Raw genomic sequence first — 23,690 nt, forward strand, 5'->3', positions numbered from 1 at the left:
TTCCAGTCTTCAAAGCAGCTTCAGAAGCAATATTTATTTTTGACTTTCTGCTTCTCTAATAATTTTTAAAATGAAGATGTACCCTTGGATGCCTCCTCCGCTGGCACACATGCAGCGACAGAGCCCAGCCCCTTCCTTCTAGAGCCATTATTGAGCCCCCACCAGCGTGGGTGCCATCCTGAGTGGGGCTGGGGGTCAGACACGTCCACACCACCTCACAGAAGCTCAGCTGTTTGGCCTACTTGATGTAAGCTGCACCTTGTAGCAGGCTTCTCACCTCATGCCCCCACATGCACAGTGATCCTCGCCCCACTCCACTCTGCCACCTTGGCTCCTCCTATAACGGACACAAAGAAACCACAGTGGGAGGGTGGTGCATGGGAATGTCCTTACCGGCCCAAGACTGACCCTCATCATGAAATCAAGGACACACCTCTGCACCTGGAAATTACCCTCAAGTTGCACTAACCACCTCTGCCAATATGGGGGTGCTCTCATCAACTGAAGGCCATCCCAAATGACCCAAGACGGCCCTCACCAGCTCACCGACCCAGCCTCCACTGCCCCACCTACCTGCACCAGAACCCGCAGCCCTCTCTGCATGCTTCCCTCCTAGCTCCCCAAGTCGAGTTTCTCGTTTCCAGCAGCTGCTGCTCCCAGCATACAGGCTGCCTGGCGGGTCTGGCCAGACAAACCAGCTTCCAGGCCCCAAACTTAAAGGCCCATTTGTCTAGAGATGCCCGCAGGGCCTCACAGTATTCAAGTGAGGTTTTTGACTATGCCATTGTGCAGAGACCCTGGGCAGAGGGGCAGAGTCCAAGGCAGGGAACTGGGTAATGGGAAAGGCCTCCCCCAAGCTGGCCAGGCGCTGCTGCCACACCCAGGGCCACAGCAGGGTCTCGTGCTTGGAATCTGAGATAGGCCCTACATGGAGCAGAAGCCACACCTGGAAAGAGGAGTGTACCCAAAGCGGCCAGGGACCATTTTAGAAGACTAAACATTTGCAAAGACCCAGAGGCACACAGAACAGCACGAGGGCAGAATCCTAGAAAAGCCAGACAGTAATTTTGAACCACATCAGTCTGGGATCAAACTGGTCTCAAAACAACCTATCAGGCAACCAAATAAAGACTCAGATTCACCAACTGCAGCTCCCAGAACTACTCTACACTCACATTGGGACAGAGCCCAGAACAATCAGGACAACCAGATACACCCCCAGAACAGAGCTGGCACTGACACCTGGAAGGTTAACTAGAAAGCTACTCAGAAAGGGCCTGAATGGTTCAGGACCCAAGTTAGAAACCACACTGCTGGCCAGTCACAGTGGCTCACCCCTGTAATCCCAGCACTTTGGGAGGCCAAGGCAGGCGGATCACTTGAGCCAGGAGTTCAAGAGCAGCCTGGACAACATGGCAAAACCCCGTCTCCACAAAAAATACAAAAATTAGCCAGGTGGGACTACACCTGTAGTCCCAGATACTCAGGAGGCTAAGGTAGGAGGACTGCTTGAGTCCAGGAGGTGAAGGCTGCAGTGAGCCATGACTGCACCACTACACTCCAGCCTGGGCAACACAGTGAGATTCCGTTTCAAAAAAAAAAAAGAAATCACACTGCTTTGCACCCAGAAAGGCCTCAGAAGGGGTGAAGTCCACAGTCATGTCCAATATCAAGAAAGAAAGCCCTTGGGGTCAACTCAGGGCTGGCCCCAGCAGGGTTCCCCATCATCTGCCAGGCCTGAAACCTGGCCCGGCAGTGGGTCAGCAGCAAGTAGATACCTAGGGGAATACAGGCACAGCTGCCCTCTGGAGCAACCCCCAGAATGCCCCTGGGGCTGCACCGGGAACAGTCCCCAGAAACAGCAGCTAAAATACTGCTAAGGAGCTAAAACCGGAGTTCTCAGACCTAGAAGTCATGGTCCCACAGAGACGTGGTGCATCTGGACCACAGAGGCAGATGCTGGTGGAAAGAGCCTCAGTAGAAGCCCAGGGCCCAGGGAGGGTGGAAGGAAATGGAGAACTCAATACCCCAAGGCTGCCCCTTCTCAAAATTCCCTTCCACCTACCCTAAACCTGGAGTCTCTTCTGCAGGCCTCACCTCTAGTCTTCTCAAGACCTGAAGGTCAAACACCTGAGCAACATTCACAATCCCATCGATAACAATGGGGGCTGGGCATCCCCTTTGTTGAGCTCCTCGACCTGCTAATCTCAGCCCAGAATTGCAGCAACCTTAGGTAGACAGGTACCCTAACCTTAGCAGTCTATCTTCTTATTAAAGGCAACCTCATGTGACCCCTGATGGGAGAGTGGGTTTACACCCCCCCCGCCGCGTTGAGGATGATTACAGTAACTGCAAACACAGACAACAGTACTCACTAGATGCCAAGCCCTGTGCTATGCACACTTTATATATACTATCTTTAATCCTCATAACAACCCTTATAAGGCATGGGTTTTTATTATAATCATTTGACAAATGAGGAAATGGATTCAGAGAGGTTAAGCCACCTGCTTAAAGTCACGCTGCTAGTAAACAGAGTCCAACCCTAGCACTGGAATCCAAGTAACCACTGTCAGAGGTTACTTTCTCTGATGGGCACAGCTCTGCGCTCTCACACAGCTCTTGCTTCTCTTTGTCCAGGCCACATTTCTCTCCCATACCCTCACACCAAAGCCCCTCCTTGATGCGCCTCCCACACTGAGCCTCAAATGCCCCAAATACCTCAAGGGCCACATATCCAACTAAGAGCTTATTCTCTGCCCCTCCTCACCAAGTCCCTAACTCAGTGAAGCTTCAGGGCCTTCAGTGAAGGCCTGCTCAACCATTCCCAGGAATCTGGATTCCTTCCTCTTCCTCTCCTTCATTCCCACATGCAATAATCATTCTGTCGTGACAAGTGTGCCTTCAAGATGGCTCCATGCTACCACCTATCAAAGCCAGCGTCTTCTCTTACCTTACTTACCTGCACCTCTTGCCCCACTGGGCATCCTGTCTCCATCCTTTTCCCATAGCCACAGAGCATTTTCTGGAAACATAAACCTGACCAACGCACACTCCACCCTCCCTATCCAAGCTTTAAGCTTGGTGTTTTCTCTCTGGGTTCTCAGAGTAAAATGACAGGTACTTAACAGGGCATTCAATGCCCTCTGTGATCTGCCACATCTCTGAACACTTCACAAGTGACAACACCTCCCAGTCTTTATTCATACTATTTTTTATCTGCCTCAAGTCCCTTCTCTCTTCTTCAAACTCCTATTCATCCCTTCAAACCCAGTTCAGATCACTCCTTCTTGGTCTCCTCTGGGACTCATCTCACCCTGACCTCTGAACTCTCCCCTGTCTCTTGATGAACTCTTCCAATGTTCTAACTCAACTCAGAACTGCAGCTGCTTTAGTTGAGCAGATGCCTGAACCTTAGGTGTGGGCTGCCTCTTCTACATAGCTGTTAGTCCCAAAGAAAGCAAGGCAGCTGGGGCTGAAAGTGCCTACCCGGGGGTCTGGCACACAGTCAGCAATCAATAACAGGTAACTGAATTGCTTTTGCATTCTCATGGTGCAACCTGCTCCCACAGGGACCACGAGCTTCTCAAGGGCAGGGCTCTGGCTGCAAGCTTGGACCAAGCACACAGCAGTGTCCGTCACATGGGAAGTGACTGCCACTGCTGCTGATGCACTGCCACACAGTTCCCTTGGATTCTTACAACAGCCCTGGGACCAAGTCCAGGTTGGATTAGCTGCCCCATTTTACAGGGAGTGAAACTGAGACTCAGGGAGAAAGGGGCCTCTTTGAGGCCTGAAGCTGGAAAGTGGAGGAGCCGTGGTATGTATCACAACCTCTATTGCAGGAGGTCTGGGTCCCCTCCTCCCCGCCCCCAGTGAGGACCCTTAAAGCTAGACTCCCATAGTTCGGGCTGATGGAAAAAAGGGTGGACTGTGCCCAAATTGCCAGGGCTGGTATTTTGCTGCATATCAATATGATTACCTACAAAAGATGTGTTGCTAGTTTACGTCTGCTGCAGTCTATAACTCTGCCCCGCCAAATTTCTTCACCAGCACCCAACCAGCCCCTCCTTTCTTGGCAGCCCTGTACACCAAGCCAACCTGCACAGGGCACACAAAGCTGGATAAAGGGGAGGTATCAGTAGTTGCAAGAGGAAGGAAGAAACGGAGGAAGGAAGGAATTATGTCAAAACAATTTTCTTCTTGAAAGAGGGAAGAGGAAGAGCAGTTGGAAAAAGAAATTAAAAAAAAACAACACTATACAGACACTTCAAATGATGAGGGAGACAGAGCAAGTAAAATGTGCAAGAAAGTGCATATACAAAAATGCACAAGGATGACTGTGCATGTGCACAGGTGTGCTGCGAGTGTGCAGGCACAGATTGCTTGAGACCTGGCCGGCATGCGGGTCCAGGTTTGTGAGTGGGGTCAAGAAAGCAGCTGAACAAGGAGTGTGTGTGGGGGTGGAGGGGGGTGAGCTGAGTGTGGAAATGAAGGCAAGAGGGTACGAGAGAGTGTGGCCTGTGCCTGGGGCTGAGAATGTAGGGGGTTGTACTTGGGGAGTTACACCTGCTCCTTCTTGAAGCCCTAGGCTCATTCATATAATCAGTAAAAAACAGGGATTTTCATGCTCCCTGAAGCAAGAGTTAATAAGGCGCTAAGCACAGAAATTTCCTTAGATAGCCTGTCAGAACTCTCTTCTGGATCCCTCAGATCCCCGAAGCCTCCCAAAGGATCCCCCATCAGATCTTCCCTTCTCAGCAGATCTCTCCCCATGAGCACCCGCCTGGAACCACCACCCCACATCCTTTTCTACGCCTCTCACTCCAGTGCTGATTCTCAGGCCAGATCTGGCACCAGGTTGCTCTGGATCCCTGCCCTTGTTCCTTCAGAAGTGGAGCCTTCCTCATCCTAATCCAGCCTCCCCGCCCTGCTCTGTGGCCCCTCAGGGAGATCCAGACAACCTGCAGGCTGGGGCAGCCTCCCTCTCCCATTTCACAGCTCAGGCAGGTAGCGCTCCCCACCCCCAACCTGCTCCAACTCAGGGGCCCTGCACTGGGAGGGCAGGGGGTTTGAAATGGGGAGAAAGTCTAGCCCCTCCCCCTCCGGGGTGGAAGAACCAGAGGGGCAGCATTCCAGGGAAATGGGGGGGCGCCTAGCAGAGGGTGCAGAGACACCAAGAGATGGGTGAGAGACAAGAGGCAGAGAGAGACTTAGGAAGGGAGACAGAACCCAGGGAGAGGAAACAGAAGAGACCCAAGGGGAGAGAACAGAGAGACTCAGGAACAGGGAACAAGATGACCCAGGGAGACAGAACGGAGAGACCTGGGGAGAAAGAACAGAGTGACCTGGAGAGAAAGAACAGAGTGACCTGGGGAAAAAGAACGGAGACAGCCGGAGAGACCCTGGGATTGCAGGGGCACTGACACGGGGAGGCAAAGACGCCAAGGAAAACAGAAAGCAGCCGAGACAGAGACGTGGGCACGACGATGGGGAGCCGGCACGGCACGGGACGGGACGCGGGGCGGCCACTGAGTAAACTTTCGGAGTAGGTCCGAGTGGCCACGTCCTCATGGGACAGGTCGCTCCAGGGCCTCCAGGGCGTTGCACCCGGTTGAGGGCGGGTACAACCCGTTCGGCCCCTCCCCACCCCGTGCTCGCGAACGAAGGGGGTGGGGGGCTCCAAACTCGCGCCCGGCGCAGCCCGGGACCGCACGTGCGCCGGGGCCGCGAGCGAGACCCGGGCGCGCCGGCTGCGGATCCCCAGTCGGCTGGGAGGGGGCGCCTGTGCGGCGGGGGCGGGGGCGCGGCCTGTACCCGCCCGGAGTCCGGCGCTGAGGGGTCTGAGGGCCGCCCCCGGAGCGCGTCCGCGCTAGAAGGGGGGACGAGGCGGGACTGATGAGGGGGAGCAAGAGCGCAAACGGGAAACTTTGCACTGGGCGGGGGAAGGGGGGGACGGGCTGCGGCTAAGGTGCGGCGGAGAGGGAGGGAGGCAGCGAGGGGCGGCGGGGAGCGAGCCAGCCGGCAGCGCTGGGGGCGCGTCTGCCGCGGGGTGAGCGGGGAGGAGCCGCCAGGCTGGGGCGTGGGGGGGGCTTCGCCGAGGCTGCGGGCGCGGCAGGTGGGGGCGCGGCCCGGCCTCAGCGGCGCCCTCGTCCCCCCGGGACCGCCCCCAGCTCCGCCGGGTGGACTAGCGGGGAGGGCAAGGAGAACGGGGAAGGGACGAGCGCGGAGGGGGCTGGCGGGGGGCCCGGGGGTCACTCACCGCCTATCCAGGGGCCGTCGGTCCGCATGTCCCCCCGCAAGCCGCTGGGGCCGCTGCTCCCACTCCTCTACCGCCGCCGCCTCCACCTGGTCCCGCTCCCGCACCGCCACCCGAGCTGGAGCCGGAGCCCGAGCCGGAGCCGGAGCTGGAGCCGCCGCCTCTGCCGCCGCCACCGCTCCCGCCGCTCCCGCGCCAGCTCCAGCCGCGCGTTCCCCTCTCGCTCGCGCCCGCGCCCCTGCCCCTGCCGTGCGCGCCCCCGGCGCCGCCCCTCCCCTCGTGCACTCTCGCTCGTAGAGCCGCGGAGCCGCGGAGGCCCAGAGAGGCCACAACTCAACGCCAAGTCGAAACCGACCGGGACCTCAATATTGATCCCGAACCCCAATAATGAACATGGACAGACCAAACTCTGATACTACATCCAGATCCTTCTAGTGGCTCCCAGTCCTAGCATGAACCTAATACCACTCTAGGACCCCATTTCCTCCCCATACAGATTTGAACCTGATACTGAGCCCACACTTTGCCCTAAACCCAATATTGAGTCCAAAGCCCTTAATCTGCCCCCAAATTAGCACAAGTAGGAATTTTGTTTGGAACCTCTGTACTGATCCCAAATACCAATTCTGACTCTAAACCTCTTTATTACTTCTACCTGCCCTAACCTTGATAGTGACGCTAGCACCAACTCTGGACCTTAAATGGACCCCTGTGCTAATGCTAAGCCCCCAGTCCCTAAATGAACCCTAAAGTCCAAAACCTACCTTGCTATGGACCGCAATTCCCTCTCTTCTGAACCCCAAGCCTTACATAAAACTCCAGTACTGCTCTCCCATTCCCAGATCAACACCAATGCACTCTGAATTGGGATTCTCAATTCCAGAGTTGGGATTGAGTCACCAGAAAAGGACCCCCAAACACAGATACTGACCTGAAACCCCACCCAACCTTGAGACCATTTAGGACCCTAAACCAACCCAGCTTTAATAATAATCTTGGAACCCAAGATGAGACTGGCTTTGCAGAAACCCCACACAAAGCCCCTTCATTCTCATGCTCACCCTCCACTTCTCTGACCTAGTGTCAACCCCAAATAGAGGCTGGCTAATACCCCAATATTATACCAATTCCAACTGTGACCCTTACATTGGCCTCGGAATTAAAGACGTGATAATGCCCTCCAAGTCAAATTTAAATCTCAGTATTGAGTTTCTGACTTCTCATATCAAACTCAAATGATGACCCTAGAAATGTCTGGGTGAAACCAATAACCTACCTGAAGATTTATTCCAAGACCTACTGATTGGAGGGATTTGATAAGCTTCAACCCAAGAGCCCCTGCCTCCAGACCCCGCCCCCGTGCAATCCATGCTACAACCACTCAAGAGTCAGCCAAAGCCACACCAGCTCTTTCCTATCTACTGCCCCGCCCCCCCCCCCCCCCCCCCCCCCCCCCCATTCTCTGCCACTGCTTGCTAGGCTTCACCATGAAGGATGGGGGAACCTACCCCCACTGCCCTGGGTCAGGTAACTGAGCAGAAGAAGAGATGACATTTCTCCTCTGTGGGGTTTCTTCTGCGGGGTGTTTCTGGTATAACACCTGAGTTTGGAGTCAGGTGAGAAATAAAATTTGGACATTGTTGAGGTGCCTGGATTCAGGGATCACGTGGTAATGTGCAGGGCAAGGTTGCTGTGATGTTCAGGGATCTGGGCTGAGGGATCAGGTTCTGGTAACCACCTGATTCACTGCCTGTTTTTTTCCTGAACTTGAATTCACAAACAGTGCGTGTGCGCCCCCTGGTGTGTGAGGAGGGGATGGGACTGGCTCTGGTGATTCTGGACAGACAATTTGGTTTGGATGACAAACGGATCAAAAATGAATATTTCCAGTGTGTGGTTTTTCACAATTGGTAATTTTGGTGCACCATAGGGGAAGTATTGCAAATTTTATGCATCTTTAAGCATTTTTGCCTTTTTTTCCAGAACTTTGAGGATTTAGAGTTTCCCTGTCGGCCCCCAAATTTTAAAAGTATACTTTTCAGCCAATTATGCCTGCCCATTGCTGAGTTATTAAAACAGTTCTTTTCCTTCGCTTCATTGGCCCACCCTCTCCTCATTGGCTCCTCTCTCCGATTCCTTTACCACCTCCTCTTCTGCTCTTCTGGGACTCTGTCCTAGGCCTCCTCTTTTCTCTTGCTCTGCCCCTTTTCCCTGGACCATCTTGACCACTATCAACCATATGCTGATGACTTCTAAGTCTCTATGTCCAGTCTGGGCCGCTCCTGTGAGCTCCAGATCCGTATAACTAAGAGCCTCCTCTGTCCTGCCCACCCCAGATCTGCTTACCTTCAATACTCCCCGTCTCAGGCAGTGTCATCTTCAGTCACTTAGTCACTGACATGCAGAGACCTTCCCTCCTGCATCACTGTCCAATCAGTCATCAGTCCTGCAAATTTTGAAAAATAGAGACTAGAGACCATATGGCTTCACGAGGGACACATGCAGAGAGTTTCTGGCTTTTGGGTTTCAGTCCACACACACACAAAGCCAAACTGGTCCTAACTTCTCTTGCATGCAGTTATAATATAATGCCCCTTAAGACTTGTTCTACTGGCCAGGCACAGTGGCTAACCCCTATAATCCCAGCACTTTGGGGGGCTGAGGCAGGCAGATCACCTGAGGTCAGGGGTTCGAGATCAGCCTGGCCAACATGGTGAAACCCCATCCCTACTAAAAGAAAAAAAAAACACAAAAATTAGCCATATGTGGTGTTGTGCACCTGTAATTCCAGCTACTTGGGAGGCTAAGACAGGAGAATTGCTTGAACCAGCCTGGGCCACAGAGTGAGACTCCGTTAAAAAAAAAAAAAAAGACTTGCTCTACCTTTAGTGTGTTTTGGCACCTCAGAGCCAACTGTATCTGTTTGGAACCATTGTTTCCTCCAGGAAGTCATCCTGGCTGTCACCACTGTTTGCATCTGTGTCTGTCTCCCCGATCTATGGACAGCAGGTTCCTTGCAGGCAGGAGAAATGAGTCCACCTTGTCCCCTGTCATATCCCAGTGGCCAGCACAGGGTCCTGACACACAATAGATACGTATTTGTTAAAGGAATGAAGATTGACTTTCCTATCCGTGCTCAAGGAACCATCAGACATAAATGACTAAGTGAGGAAACAGCTCCCTGACCAAGTCTTAGCGCTCATCCAGCCCCAGTCTTCTGTAGCCCTGGCATGCACTAGAAGAGGGGCTCGTGGTGTTCGCTAGCCTGTGTGCCTGCTAGCCTGGGCCTTGGTGGTCCTGAAGCTCTGGCAGGGCTGTTCCCTCTGCCCTGCATTGCCAGGGCTACTGAGCACAGTACTGGAAGGTAGGTGAGCTGGGACCCCTGGTTTCCTGTGGTTGAATAGCAAATGTGCTCACTGTTCTACCAACCAGGCTCTTGCTCCAAACCCCACAGGGACACAGGGGTCTCAGAATCCTAACCCATTGGCATCTGCCCTCTCATTCACCCACATGTGGCAAAGTGTTTGCTGAGGCAGGGCAAGAGAATGCCTGTAAGCAGCCTGCCCAGATCTCTGTATGTATGCCATCTGGAACTAGATACAAACCCAAGGTAATGAAACTAGAGGCCTAGATGCTGAAGCCACATGGATGAGAAGATCAGGTGGCTGGGCCTGGGAGAGCATGATAGCTGCTGAAGGAGAAGAGCCAAGGCTCTGTCCAGTTTGCCAAACTGTGAGTACGGGGTCCAGGTGGGGCTACCCTGCTGCCCTGCTCCTGGGCCTGGGGGGAGGGATGTCCTTGTGCTCATCTGTGAAGGCCGAGTAGCATCACATGGTCGTTGTGTGTCTGCTGTGTTCCAGCCCCAGGGTGCAGGGTGAGGAGACAGCCAGATGTCAGCTCCCACTCACTGCTCACCCTTTGTCCAGGTCCTGGGCCCACTGGACACTCTCTGCAAACTCATGACGTAAATATACCTCTTAGTCATCCCTTAGTTGGTCTAAACCAAATTAAATTCAGCTTGAGTCTCTACCCACCAGATCAGCAAGATTTCCCTATCACTCATGGCTGCCCTTCACCTCCCTCCGATCATCCATGAACTCCAGGGGTTTGCACAGTCCCAGAAATGGTCAGTCCATGCTCCACAGCCTTGCAGAGAAAGGTGGAAGGAATTTGCAGACTGCTGCTGTTGCAGACATCAGTGGTCACTGTCACAGGGCTTCCGCTATTTTTTGCCCATCTTCAGGGCCTCACTTGTCCGACCTGGTCCTTGGGCAGATAACCCTCTACTCCCTCCATCCCAGCTCTTTCAAGAGGACCTCTCCCACAAGTCCCCACAGTTGCAGCCCTTAGTCCTTGGCATTTCGAATCGCATGCAGCCACTTTCTTGTGGGCAGGTCAGGGTGGGATAGAGAATGTCTGTCCCCCCGCCCCTCTCCTCCATGCCAAAGCATCAATTCCCCAAGACACAGTGGTGTTCTCCCTCTTAGCTCAGGCACGAGAACTACAAAATGCCTGTTTACTTTCTTTCTTTCTTTCTTTTTTTTTTTTTTGAGACGGAGTCTTGCTCTGTCGCCCGGGCTGGAGTGCGGTGGCCGGATCTCAGCTCACTGCAAGCTCTGCCTCCCAGGTTTACGCCATTCTCCTGCCTCAGCCTCCCAAGTAGCTGGGACTACAGGCGCCCGCCACCTCGCCCGGCTAGTTTTTTGTATTTTTAGTAGAGACGGGGTTTCACCGTGTTAGCCAGGATGGTCTCGATCTCCTGACCTCGTGATCCGCCCGTCTCGGCCTCCCAAAGTGCTGGGATTACAGGCTTGAGCCACCGCGCCCGCCCTGCCTGTTTACTTTCTCAGGTATGAGGTGGGAGAAAAAAGGCCCAGGACTTAGAACACAAAAGCCTGATTAATGCTTTTTTAATTAAAAAAACAATTTTTTTTTTTTTTTTTTTTTTTTTTTGTAGGGACAAAATCTCATCATGTTGCCCAGGCTGATCTCGAACTCCTGGGCTCAGGAGATCCTCCAGCCTCGGCCTCCCGAAGCACTGGGATTACAGCAGGCACGAGCTACAGTGCCTGGCCCTGGCTAATGCCTTTCATTTCTTCTAGCTGAGTCACTATGGGCAGGGAGAAAAGATACAGGAGTTAATTTCTCAATGAACACTCTGCTCATGTTTCCCAGAGAAAACAGAAGCTACCACTGGAGGACCCCCCCATCTCCCACTACCAAATCCTCAAACCCACACACCTCTCCTCCTCCCGCTGTGTCTCCCCTATGCTCAGGGTGCGCCGGCGCCTCCAGGCTTTGCTCTCTATCCCCCGTCCACTGCACCCTCCTCACTACAGCATATTCCCATCTGCCCATGCGCATGTCTCATGTCTCTCCCATCCTAAAAAAAATTCCCTCCCTTGGCCCCACACGCCTCTCCAGAGTGGGAGAGACTCGAGTGCCTCTCTGTTCTCCTTCCCCACAAACCCAAGAGCCATTTCTATAAGACGCCTCTATTCCTCCATCTCCTGCTCGCTCCCCAGCCCACCACAACCCTGCTTTCTGGCTTTCACTGATGTTGCTCTTTTTTTTTTTTGAGACTGAGTCTTGCTCTGTCGCCCAGGCTGGAGTGCAGTGGTGCCATCTCAGCTCACTGCAACCTCCGCCTCCTGGATTCAAGAGATTCTCCTGCCTCACCCTCCCACCCTTACAGGTGCCTGCCACCACGCCCAGCTAATTTTTGTCTTTTTAGTAGAGACGGGGTTTCACCATGTTGGCCAGGAGTTGATCTCGAACTCCTGACCTCAAGTGATCTGCCTGCCCCGGCCTCCCAACGTGCTGGGATTATAGGCGTGAGCCACCATGCCTGGCCTGATGTTGCTCTTGACATAATGACTCTTCCCCTCCATGTTGCCAAAGCTAACGGCTGGGCCTCTGTTTCCAGCTTAGTGGACTCCTCAGTGGCCTTTGCTACTTCCTGCCATCAGCCTGGGTTCCTTCAGTGCCGGTGCAGACAGACAGCTCCTGGACCTCTCGTCACAGTGGCCGACCCCTAAAGGCTGCCCAGCCCACTCTTTCTAAGTATCCCACGCTGGGTCCTGTCCTCTTCCAAAACTGCTCCTCTCCTGCTCCCACTTGCTCCCTCTACCTCGTGATCACGGCTCCATCTCATAGGATCTCTGTGCTGTTGACCTCGTGTTCTCCTAGAGAGCTCTCCTCAGCTCTCTCCTTTTCACTTTTCTCCTGGTCCAACTTAGATGCCAAGGTCCAACATTTTAATAACACTCTTGTCAATACCCCAAGCCTCTTCGCCTCTCTGACTTTTTATCACATTTGTCTGGCAAAAAGCCAGCTCCAAGTGAGCCCTCCTGTCTGCTGTCACAGGGCGGTGCTCAAGCAACAACATGACTCCACAGGTCAGACGGATGTTCCCTTAAAGCGGGGCCACTGACTGCATAGGGGCCCTCCGCGTGGTTCTCCAGTCAGCTTGGAACCCCACTGTCCGTAATGGTTATTTCCAGCCCTCCCCATTCTCTTTACACCTTCAGCCAGCCCGTTTTGCCCTTGCTGTCAGATGGGACCTTGCCACCTCTTTATAGAGAGGATTAAAGCCATCACAGAATTTCCCCGGCTCTCGACGAGCACATTCACACACCTCCCCACATCTGCCCTCTCTCCTGCTGCCTTACAGGAAGCACCCTCTTCCTCTCTCAGGCCAGTGTCTCTGCCAATCCTAGATTCCCTACCCTCTCCTGTTTCTCAGGCCCCTCATCTATCCATTGTCCCCTTCTTCCCTGAGCACCAACCCCAACCTTCAACTGGAGCCATCCATAAACCTACTCCCTGCATGCTTACTTTCTCGTCCCTTTCTCTATCAACTTTATTTATTTATTTTATTTTTTGTAGAGGTGGGGTCTCGCTATATTGCCCAGGCTGGTCTCAAACTCCAGGCTTCTAATAATGCTTTCACCTTGGCCTCCCAAAGTGCTGGGATTACACATGTGAACCACAGCACTTGGCCTTTTCTTTCTTTTTTTCTTTCTTTCAAAATTTCAAAAAGCTTTTGGAGTACAAGTGGTTTTTAATTATATGGATGAATTATACAGTGGTGAATTCTGAGATTTTGGTGCATCAGTCATCTGAGTATCGAACATTGTACCCAATATGTATCCCTCACCATCCCCATCCTCCCCGTTCTGAGCCTCTAAAGTCCACTATACCACTCTGTATGCCTTTGCATACTCACAGCTTAGCTCCTGCTTGTAAGTGAGGATGTATAGTATTTAGTTTTCCATTCCTGAGTTCCCGGCCTCTCTTCCCTCCCCCCTTTCCTCCCCTCCTTCCTTCCTTCCTTCCTTCCTTCCTTCCTTCCTTCCTTCCTTCCTTCCTTCCTTCCTTTCTTCCTTCCTTCGTCTCACTTTGTCACCCAGGCTGGAGTTCAGTGGTGCGATCTCGGCTCACTGCAACCTCCACCTCCCGAGTTCAGGTGATTCTTGTGCCTCAGCCTCCTGAGTAGCTGGGACCACAGGTGCATGCCACCATGCCTGGCTAATTTTTTTTGCCTTTTTTTTTTTTTTTTTTGTAGTGGATTTAGGGGATTCGCCATGTTGGCCAGACTGGCCTTGAACTCCTGGCCTCAAGTGATCTGCCCACCTTGGCCTTCCAAAGTGCTGAGATTATAGGCGTGAGCCACCACGCCTGGCCCCAGCCTCTTCTTTCATAAGAGTGTTCTGTTTGCCATTATGGCATTCCTACTCACTTCATCCAACATTTGGTCAAATCTGGCTTTTACTATCTCTGCCCCCAACATCTTCCCTGAAACACAGTGTTTGTGCTATGATCTCTATGTCTTAACATTTGAAGGCCATTTTTTTCCAGTATTCATTTTCTTAGACCTCTTAATTACTGCATTCTTCAAACCCTATCTTCTTTGGCTCCCTTGACACCATACTCTCCTGGTTTACCTTTTAACTCCTTGGTCTTCTTCTCAGTTTCCTTTGTGGGGTCCTCCTCCTCCACTCAATCCATTAAGTGCTCCTGTCTCCCAAGGCCCATGCCTTGGTCTTTCCCCTTCTTACTGTGGACTCTGCCCTGGTGATCTCATCCATGCCTATAGCATTGAGTACTGTCCATCTGCCGATGATTCACACCTTTATGACTCTTACCCAGGGAACCTCTTGTGTAAGCCCTTGATGGAGAGGAGCCCACCCAACTGCCTAGTCAACATCTCCACCTGTGTCCCGAAGGCACCTCAGCCCCAGCATGCCCAAGACCTCCCTCCCGATCTTTACTCTCTGACTCCTTTCTCGAGTTCTCCGTCTGAGTCAGTTGCCCCACTGTCCATCTATAGGCAAGCCAGAATCCTAGGACCCATCACCAAATCCTGTTCATTTTACCTGCAGATCACCTGTCTAATCTGCACCTTTCTCTTCAACTCCGCTGATGCCTCACTGGTCCAAGCCACCATTAACTCTTATCTGGACCTCTGCAGCACCTCCTCACTGATCTCTCTACATCTGCTCTGCCCCTCCCCCATCTTATCTCTGCGCTGCAGCCGCAAATGGGGTTATGTCACTCCCCCATGAAAACCTTCAAATGGCTTCCATGGGGCTGGATTAGGAGCCAACTCCTCCACATGGATGAAACGCCCTCCCTTTGCCTACCTCCCCGCCTCATCCAGCACAACATTCCCGGCTCAGTCCTCTGCAGCGGCACCAGCTTCCTTTCAATTCCTCAAACATACTGCATCTTCCCCTTCCCTCTCCCCATGCTTTCTAGAAGACTTTCCACCCCACCTCCTTCACATGGTAACTCATTCTTCGTTTCTGGCTCAAGCATCACTGCCTTGGGGCAGCCTTTCCCTGACCCTTAGTCTGAATAAGTACAGGGCCCTGTTGCTGTCTGCCAGAGCATTCCTTTACACTTCTCATTACACCTTTAGTGGATTGATGCCTGTCATCCATGTCATTCACTCAATAGCTATATGTTAAATCCATATAAGGTGTCTAGAGTAATGTCTGGCACCCAGTAACTACCCAATAAATGTTAGCTATTGTTATCCTCAATATCTGGAGACCAAGGAAAGACAGAGGAGCCCACAAAGGAGAACAAAGGAACGGTCACTAGGGAGGAAAGAAGAAAAGCAGGGGAAAGTTACTCTTTCACTCATCTCCTCTATTAGGTTCACCCTTCAGATGCTGCTCCTCCTGTGGCACCTGGAGCTCTTCTCCCAGATATTTGCGTGGCTGGCTCCTTCTCATTTTTCATGTCTGTCTTAGGTCAGGTTCCCTAGGGGAAGACCCTGAGATGAAGTGATTTATTAAGGAAGGGTTCCCGGGGGAAACTGGCAAAGCAGAAGGGGAAGCAGAACAGAGAAGGGTGAGAAACCAAGCAAGTGGGGGATTTCAGGCCATGTTCTTGGAAGGGTAGCTTCAGCCTGACCTCAGGGGTCCCGGAGTAGAAATTTATGCCTCAGTGTTGTCCCCACCCCCGCCAAGGGCGTCGAAGCCTTCATACCACCTACCCTCCTTGGTCATCTGTTGAGGGCTACAGTGGGGCTGAGAATGGTGGGTGATGAGTACACCCTCTTCGGGGCCTTTCTAGCTTGCATGCAGACAGAGTGTCTCCAGGAAGTCGAGGACAGTCCTCCATAAAAGAGCTGGTGCTAGCTGCTGGAAGGCAAGGCACGCTGAAGGCGGGGCTGTGTCTGCCTCTCATCCCCTCACCAAAAATGGTGGAAGGGGATCTGAGGGGTCTGTCGTGTCTCCGCTGAAATGTCACTGTCTCAGAGAAGCCTTTGCTGACCACCCTATCTAAAATAGTTTTCTATCACTGCAACAGCACTCTCTTTATTTCCTTCATAGAATTTAGAAGCCTCTGTAGTTAGTTTGATTTCATTTTTGTTTAACAACTGTTTCTGCTGCTAGACTCTAAGGTCTAGCAGGGCAGGAATCTCCATTACTTGACTCTCACCAGATCTTTAGCACTAGGACAGTGCTTGGCACACAGGAGGTGCTCAATCCATCTTTTTTGAATGAATGCATTAGTGAATTAGGCACATGCACTGAGCGCTCAGTTGGGTGAGAGGCAGGTAACTCTAGACGTATGTATAGGCGGCTAGCTGCACCGCGCTGGCCAGAATGTGACCTGCACAGTTGTGCTTGTGAAAGGGGCCATAGAGGGTCAACTCCCCTCTGAGGCAGCAGACATTACCCCAAGGCTGTGTATCTCTCTGGGTCCCCAGCCCTTTGTGCAAAGTGGGATGGAGCCCGTGGGGATCCAGGCATGTGGGCAGTGGGATTCAGAAGTATAGGGGAGCTTCTGGCAAGGGGCTTGAAGCTGCATAGGTGCATGTCATGGACACTTCCCCATACACGTGCCACCAACACCACCCAATGCCTCAGGCTAAACTGGCCTCAGTGAGGGTAGACTAGGCTGCAAGAGGGCGGCCTTATATTTGGGAAAATACGGCCCTGGCTCTAAATAAGACCCATGGCACTTATTAGCTGTGTGGTCTTGGACTTCTCTAAGTCTCAGTTTCCTCTTCTGTAAAAAGGGGATAATACTTACTTTGCAGCATTACAGGAAGGACATGAAATTGTGTTTGTAAGGAGCTTCATCAGAGCCTGGCACATTGTAGGTTCTTGAAAATAGAAGCTATTTGATGATTATTAGAATTAGCATAATTGAGCCTCTAATAGCACCAGTTTGGAGAACTATTTAAAAGCTAATCCCATCAGGCTCCATACCCTGGTAATCCCTGACTGTCTGAATGAGAGCCCGTTTCAACATCCATCCACCTTCTTCTGCAGTCGCCCTCCCCCATCCAGCTCCCCACTGCTCCTTCCTCAACCTCTTAAACTCTCAGCCCCTTCAGACTTCCTCCCTGCAATTCCCGCCTAACTGAGGACACAGCAGCTGCCTCCAGGGGAGGCCACCATTCCACAACCACAGAGTAGTGAGGCAGAGCAGCGTCTTCCTCACTCTCAGAAGCCACTCCCACATCATTATTCCTTCAGCCTCATGGAAAAATCCCTGCTCATTTAAGGCTCATGCCATCTGGCTCTTGCAATTCATTTATTCAACTAAGATTTATTGAGTGCTTTTTCCTCTTTCTATTTCCGTACTTTACCTTCTTGCAGAAAAGATTTCAGTGACTTATAAAAAAACATGGAATAAAAGATTCCTGGCACATAGTAGGGCTCTCTATCTAGCTGTGAGTAGATGAATACACTTTGAAATGTCACATAGATGTTCGCCTCTCCCCAGTGCCCCTTCAGAGGTGGGTTTCATCAAACATAAGCAGTGAAGTAGAAGACTCAGTCTTCTGCCTCTCTTGAATTGTTCACTTGGGAGCTGGCTCACCATTTCAAATGCTCGTCTAAGCTCTGCCGGGAATCACATCCCATAATGCTGGTCACCACCTGGAGCTTGCAATATCCTACCTCAAGAAAATAAATATTTGCTGTTGTTATTATTTGCTGTTGTTATTATCCATAAGAAACTCTATAAGCAAACCATTTTAAGGACATGTGGTGCATTTTAAGGGCTGCCACGTGTTGCAATTTGTTTCTGCTGGGAAGGATTTCCATGGGTCCCAATGAAGAGGTGGGGGATGAGGCAGGTTCTCTGCCCCTTCACCATAGCCCCTTTTTATTCTCTTTAAGACCATTGCCCAACACTGGGCTGCCATATTTACTTGCTTTAATGAAGGGCAGTGCAACTTGAAAGAGGAATTACAATGCAGGAAGAGAATGTGATAGCTGGGTAATAACGAGGATTTTCCCAGAGACCAAAGAGAAAAGTACCTACGAATCAAGTGTTATCTTCTCTCTCCTGTCCTCCATTAGACAGCCTCTCTCCAAACTGCATTCTTCATCAACTCTTCCCACACCCACCAGTGCAGGTTTTTTCACTTCCAGAAAATCCCTTCCTTCCCCACCAGACTCATGGCTTCCTTCCTTTCCCTGTGCAATTCTCCCAGTCAGGATAACTCCTTTGGAGTCATGTCTGCAGGCTTCATCAAGTTGCATCAGCATCAGTAATGCTCCAGTTGGAACCTCCTTCCAAGATCATTCTTGTGGAGAAGGGTGTTGGCATTTGACAGCCCATCCTTCAAGATGGGTGAGGATCATCTAATAGGATTTTCTTTTCAATATCCAATATTCCCATTGGCTTCTTTACATATTGAACCTACTAAATAAAATGCATTTGTATCTGTAGCTCGAACACAGACATTACTTCTTAGGTCTAGTACATTCTAAAGCCACATTGAGAAAGGAAATAATTCCTTAATTGCCTCATAATTAGCAGTGTGTCTTCTCTGTTCCCTGGGAATCAGTAAATCCGATTATTGTGGCAAGGGTAGATGTCTGTTCCTTTCTTTATCCCCTTCGGGGTTTGTTTGAATAAGAATATGGTCATAGTCCCTTTAATGATTTCTCAATAATTTTCACAAGAGGGGCTTTGATGGTTTGATTTTAGGGAGCCTCAATTACATCCTTGCCAAGGGCTGATATCAATTTGGGGAAAGGGAAAGGAGAGGACCTATACTCCCAGTTAAATAAAATTAAAGATAAATATATAAAGAAACAGAAAAAATGACAACAAGAACAGGAATCAAGACAGTGTGACACTGGCATGGGATAGACATCAAATCAATGGAACAGAAATGAGAGTCCAGAAATAAACCCTTACACTTATGGTCAATTGATTTTCCACAAAAGTGCCAAGGAAATTCAATGGGGAAAGGATGGTCTTTTCAACAAATGGCTCTGACACAATTGAATATCCACATGCAAAAAATATGAATTTAGACTGTTGTCTCATGCCATGTGTAAAAATTAACTGGAAATGGGTCATAGACCTAAATGTAAGAGATAAAACCCTACAACTCTTAGAAGAAAACATAGTAATAATTCTTCATGACTTTGGGTTAGGCAAAGAGTTCTTAAATACAATACCAAAAAGCACAAATAATTTAAAAAATGAAAAGTTGGACTTTATAAAGATTAAAAACTTCTCACAGAGCACCATTAGGAAAATGGAAAGACAAACCACAGACTGGGAGAAAATATTTATAAATCATATATCTAATAAAAAGATTTGTACCCAGAACATATGAAGAACTCTTAACAACTAACTAATAAGAAGGCAAATAACTCAATTAAAAATTCCGTGGGATGACCGGGCACGGTGGCTCACGCCTGTAATCCCAGCACTTTGGGAGGCTGAAGAAGGCTCATCACCTGAGGTCAGGAGTTCAAGACCAGCCTGGCCAATGTGGCGAAACCCCATCTCTACTAAAAATACAACAACAACAACAAAATTAGCCTGGTGTGGTGGCGTGCACCTGTAATCCCAGCTACTTGGGAGGCTGAAGCAGGAAAATCCTTTGAACCTGGGAGGTGGAGGTTGCAGTGAGCCGAGACCATGCCAATGCACTTCAGCCTGGGCAACAAGAAGGAAACTCCGTCTCAAAAAAAAAAAAAAAAAAAAAAATTGTGGGAGGCTGACATAGGTGAATTGCTTGAGCCTAGGAGGTGCAGATTGCAGTGAGTCAAGATGGTGCCATTGCAGCCATAAAAAAGGATGAGTTCGTGTCCTTTGTAGGGACATGGATGCAGCTGGAAACCATCATTCTCAGCAAACTATCGCGAGAACAGAAAACCAAACACCGCATGTTCTCACTCATAGGTGGGAATTGAACAATGAGATCACTTGGACACAGGAAGGGGAACATCACACACCAGGACCTATTATGGGGAGGGGGGAGGGGGAAGGGATGGCCTTGGGAGTTATACCTGATGTAAATGACAAGTTGATGGGTGCAGCACACCAACATGTCACATTTATACATATGTAACAAGCCTGCATGTTGTGCACATGTACCCTAGAACTTAAAGTACAATAATAAAAATAAAAAGATTGTGCCATTGCACCCCAGCCTGCACAACAGAGCAAGACTTTTTCTAGAATAAATAAATAAATAATAAAATAAAAACAAATAAAAAGTAAAACTAAAATTAAAAAAAATTGCAGATGAACGCAGTGGCTCATGCCTATAATCCCAGCACTTTGGGATGCTGAGGTGAGTGGATCACTTGAGGTCAGGAGTTCGAGACCAGCCTGGCCAACATGGTGAAACCCCATCTCTACTAAAAATACAAAAATTAGCCAGACATGGTGGTGAGTACTTGTAATCTCAGCTACATGGGAAGCTGAGGCAGGAGAGTCGCTTGAACTCAGGAAACAGAGGTTGCAGTGAGCCAAGATTATGCCACTACCCTCCAGCCTGGGCAACAGAGTGAGACTCTGTCTCAAAAAATAAAATAAGGCATAAAAACTGAAGAGGCATTTCACCAAATATCATGTATAAATGGCCAATAAGCACTTGAAAAGATGCTCAACATCATTAGTCATTAGAGAAATACAAATTAAAACCTCAGCAAGATACCTCTTCACACCCACTGAAAAGGCTATAATAGAAAAGATAGGCAATAACAAGAGTTGATGAGGATGTGGAGAAACTGGAACCCTCGTACATTGCTTATGGGAATGTATAATGGTGCCGTACTTTGGAGATAGTTTGTCAGATTCTTCACATAAATTTACCATGTGACCCAGTAATTTCACTCCTAGGTATCTATCTGCCCAAGAGAAATGAAAACATATGTCCACAGACGGATTTATGTGAGAACGCTCATAGTAGCATTATTCGTAATAGCCAAAACAGTAGAAACAACCCGAATTTTTATCAACTGTGAATGGATAAACAAAATGGAGTATGTCCATACGGTAGAATACTATTCGGCAATAAAAAGGAACGCAATATGGATAGATGCTACAGATGAACCTCAAAAACATTATGCTCAGTGAAAGAAACTAGACCCAAAAGATCATATATTGTGTGATTCCATTTGTAGAAAATGTCCAGGCAAAGAAAATCTATGGAGACAGAAAGTTGATGAGTGATTGACTGTGGGAAAAGGAACTGACTGGAAATTAGTGCAAGGATTCTTTGGGGGATGATAAAAATGTTTTTAAACTAAATCATGGTGATAGTTGCACAATTCCGTAAATTTACTAAAAATTATTGAACTGGTCAGGCGGGGTGGCTCATACCTGTAATCCCAGCATTTTGGGAGGCCGAGGAGAGTGGGTCATGAGGTCAGAAGTTCAAGACCAGCCTGGCCAACATGGTGAAACCCCATTTCTACTAAAAATACAAAAAAATTGCTGGATGTGGTGGTACGTGCCTGTAATCCCAGCTACTCCAGAGGCTGAGGCAAGAGAGTTGCTTAAACCTGAGGGTGGCGGTGGAGGTTGCAGTGAGCTGAGGTTGTGCCACCACACTCCAGCCTGTGTGACAGAACAAGACTCTGTCATGGCAAATAAATACATAAATAAATAAAAGTTATTGAACTATACTTTTTTAAAAAAGACAACAGGGTAGAAAAAAGAAACGGAACCGAGGGTAATATTAAGATCTGAAGGTACTCATAGTAGAGATGGACTCAAATATGACTGAGCTTCCTGACAGTCAAAGGAAAAAGGGAAACAGGCTTGATTATGTGATTCCTAGGTATCCTTAAGATTAAGAACTAAACTAAACTAGGTATTAAGGAACAGCTTTGTTTTTTCAGTTCCTTATACTTAAGAAAAATTTCTTCTAGTGAGAGGATAATACATGAACTAGTGAACATCCTGGATACTAGCCTACAGTGAATTTTATTTATTTATTTATTTATTTATTTATTTATTTGAGACAGAGTCTTGCTCTGTCACCCACGAGTGCATTGGTGTGATCCTGGCTCACTGCAACTTCCACCTCCTGGGTTCAAGCAATTCTCCTACCTCAACCTCCCGAGTAGCTGGGATTACAAACGCCCATCACCACACCCAGCTGATTTTTTGTATTTTTAGCGGAGATGGGGTTTCACTATGTTGGTCAGGTTGGTCTCGATCTCCCAACCTCAGGTGATCCGGCCTCCTTGGCCTCCCAAAGTGCTGGGATTACAGGCGCGAGCCACCGCGCCCAGCCTACGGTGACTTTAAATATGTTTTGACAGTTTCATATACTGTCTCTTATTGTCATTGGAGGAATGAAGCTAGAGTTGTGCTATTCAATATGGTAGACACTAGCGACATGTGGCTATTTAAACTAAAATTAAATAAAATTGGAAATGTGGTTCCTCAGTCACCCTAGTCAGTTCCAAGTTCTCAATGCTTACATGGGCTAGTGGCTTCCATACTGGACAGTGCCTATATAGAACATTTCCCTCAATGCAGAAAGTTCTGTTGGACCTGCTGGTTTGGAGGGCAGTTTAGTAAAAACACATAAAAGTTGGGAGTTGAAAATGGTGGTGAGAGAGTGAAGCAGTCTCAACTTTGGCCAGGGCAGAGCTTTTAACTCTACTTTCATAACCTCACACATTGAGAACAGGGACAGAAAGACAGGTTGGGGAGAGGAGTAGAAATTTTATTTTTAAAAATAGGACAAGGCTTAACATAGATAATATTTGGGCTTTTGAACATGGCATGGTGGGATAAACTGAGGTCCATCAGGGCACACTTGTGGAACAATGTTTTGGTTAGTTGAGCTGTTTAGTTAATGACTGCGCTTTTGTTTTGCAGAGTACCCTTTGGCTAGCTTCTCATTTGCTGAATGGTATATTCGGGCTGGCAGGATTTTTATATACAAAACAGAAGAGGGCCAGAGCCAGCCTGGCAGGAAGAGGCTGTGGAGTGGACAGTGGGTGGGAGAAGGGGAATGAGAAGGGGAAAAATGTGGTTAATGCCCTTGGGAGAGATGCTAAAGGGGTATGGATTTGGAAGGAGATTCTCCAGGGATTCTGCTGTGCATAGGGTCACGTAACCTCCTCCAGCTCTTCAAGAAATGTTCAGTCACTTGGCTTTGTACTGAGGGGCATTTCATGGTATGTAGGGACTGACTTCAAGTCTGGTCTTGGGTGTCAGACGCAATGGCTCAAGAGGACCCAGTCATGTGTGGGTTAAAAGCTGGGCCTTGTCTGGGATTTTCTCCCCATCGAGTGATACCCACCTGCATCATGGTTAAATTGTTCTTTTCAAACTCCAGAGTATAACTTCACTAGGACTGCCAAGCTTGCAGATTTATGGCACAAAGAAATGAAGATTGATCAGCCTGAGAGGGGATGGAATTTGGAATACCAACTCCAAATCAGGGGGAAACCGTGGCAACCACCCTGAGACAGAAATGACAACTATGGTGGTGCAAGTTCCTCTCTGTGCCCACATCTGCCTTCCTGAAGCATGAGATGTACGATGACCAGGGTGACAAAAGGGACATATGGTCACCTGACTTGTCACCAGACGACAGCTCTTTCCGCATCATGACACAGGCCATATGCCAAGAGGGGATGGATCTTGGCAGTGTGAAAAGTCTGTCTTTCTTGTCAATATTCCACCA

At 49.6% G+C, this 23,690-nt stretch overlaps 1 protein-coding gene across 1 annotated transcript in view; it reads right to left on the reverse strand.

The window, feature by feature from the left end:
• The window catches only part of PTPRF (protein tyrosine phosphatase receptor type F), a 99,798-nt gene extending 87,261 nt beyond the window's left edge, over positions 1–12,537 (reverse strand). Inside the window, exons 1-2 of the mRNA XM_023221366.2 lie at positions 12,390–12,537; positions 8,606–8,705 (exon numbers count right to left, since the gene is read on the reverse strand). The gene's annotated coding sequence lies outside the window, so the exon portion shown is untranslated. The remainder of the gene's footprint in view (positions 1–8,605; positions 8,706–12,389) is intronic.
• Between the last annotated feature and the right edge of the window lie 11,153 nt (positions 12,538–23,690).

Source organism: Piliocolobus tephrosceles, chromosome 1 (genome assembly GCF_002776525.5).
Source record: "Piliocolobus tephrosceles isolate RC106 chromosome 1, ASM277652v3, whole genome shotgun sequence".
Classification (NCBI taxonomy): Eukaryota; Metazoa; Chordata; class Mammalia; order Primates; family Cercopithecidae; genus Piliocolobus; species Piliocolobus tephrosceles.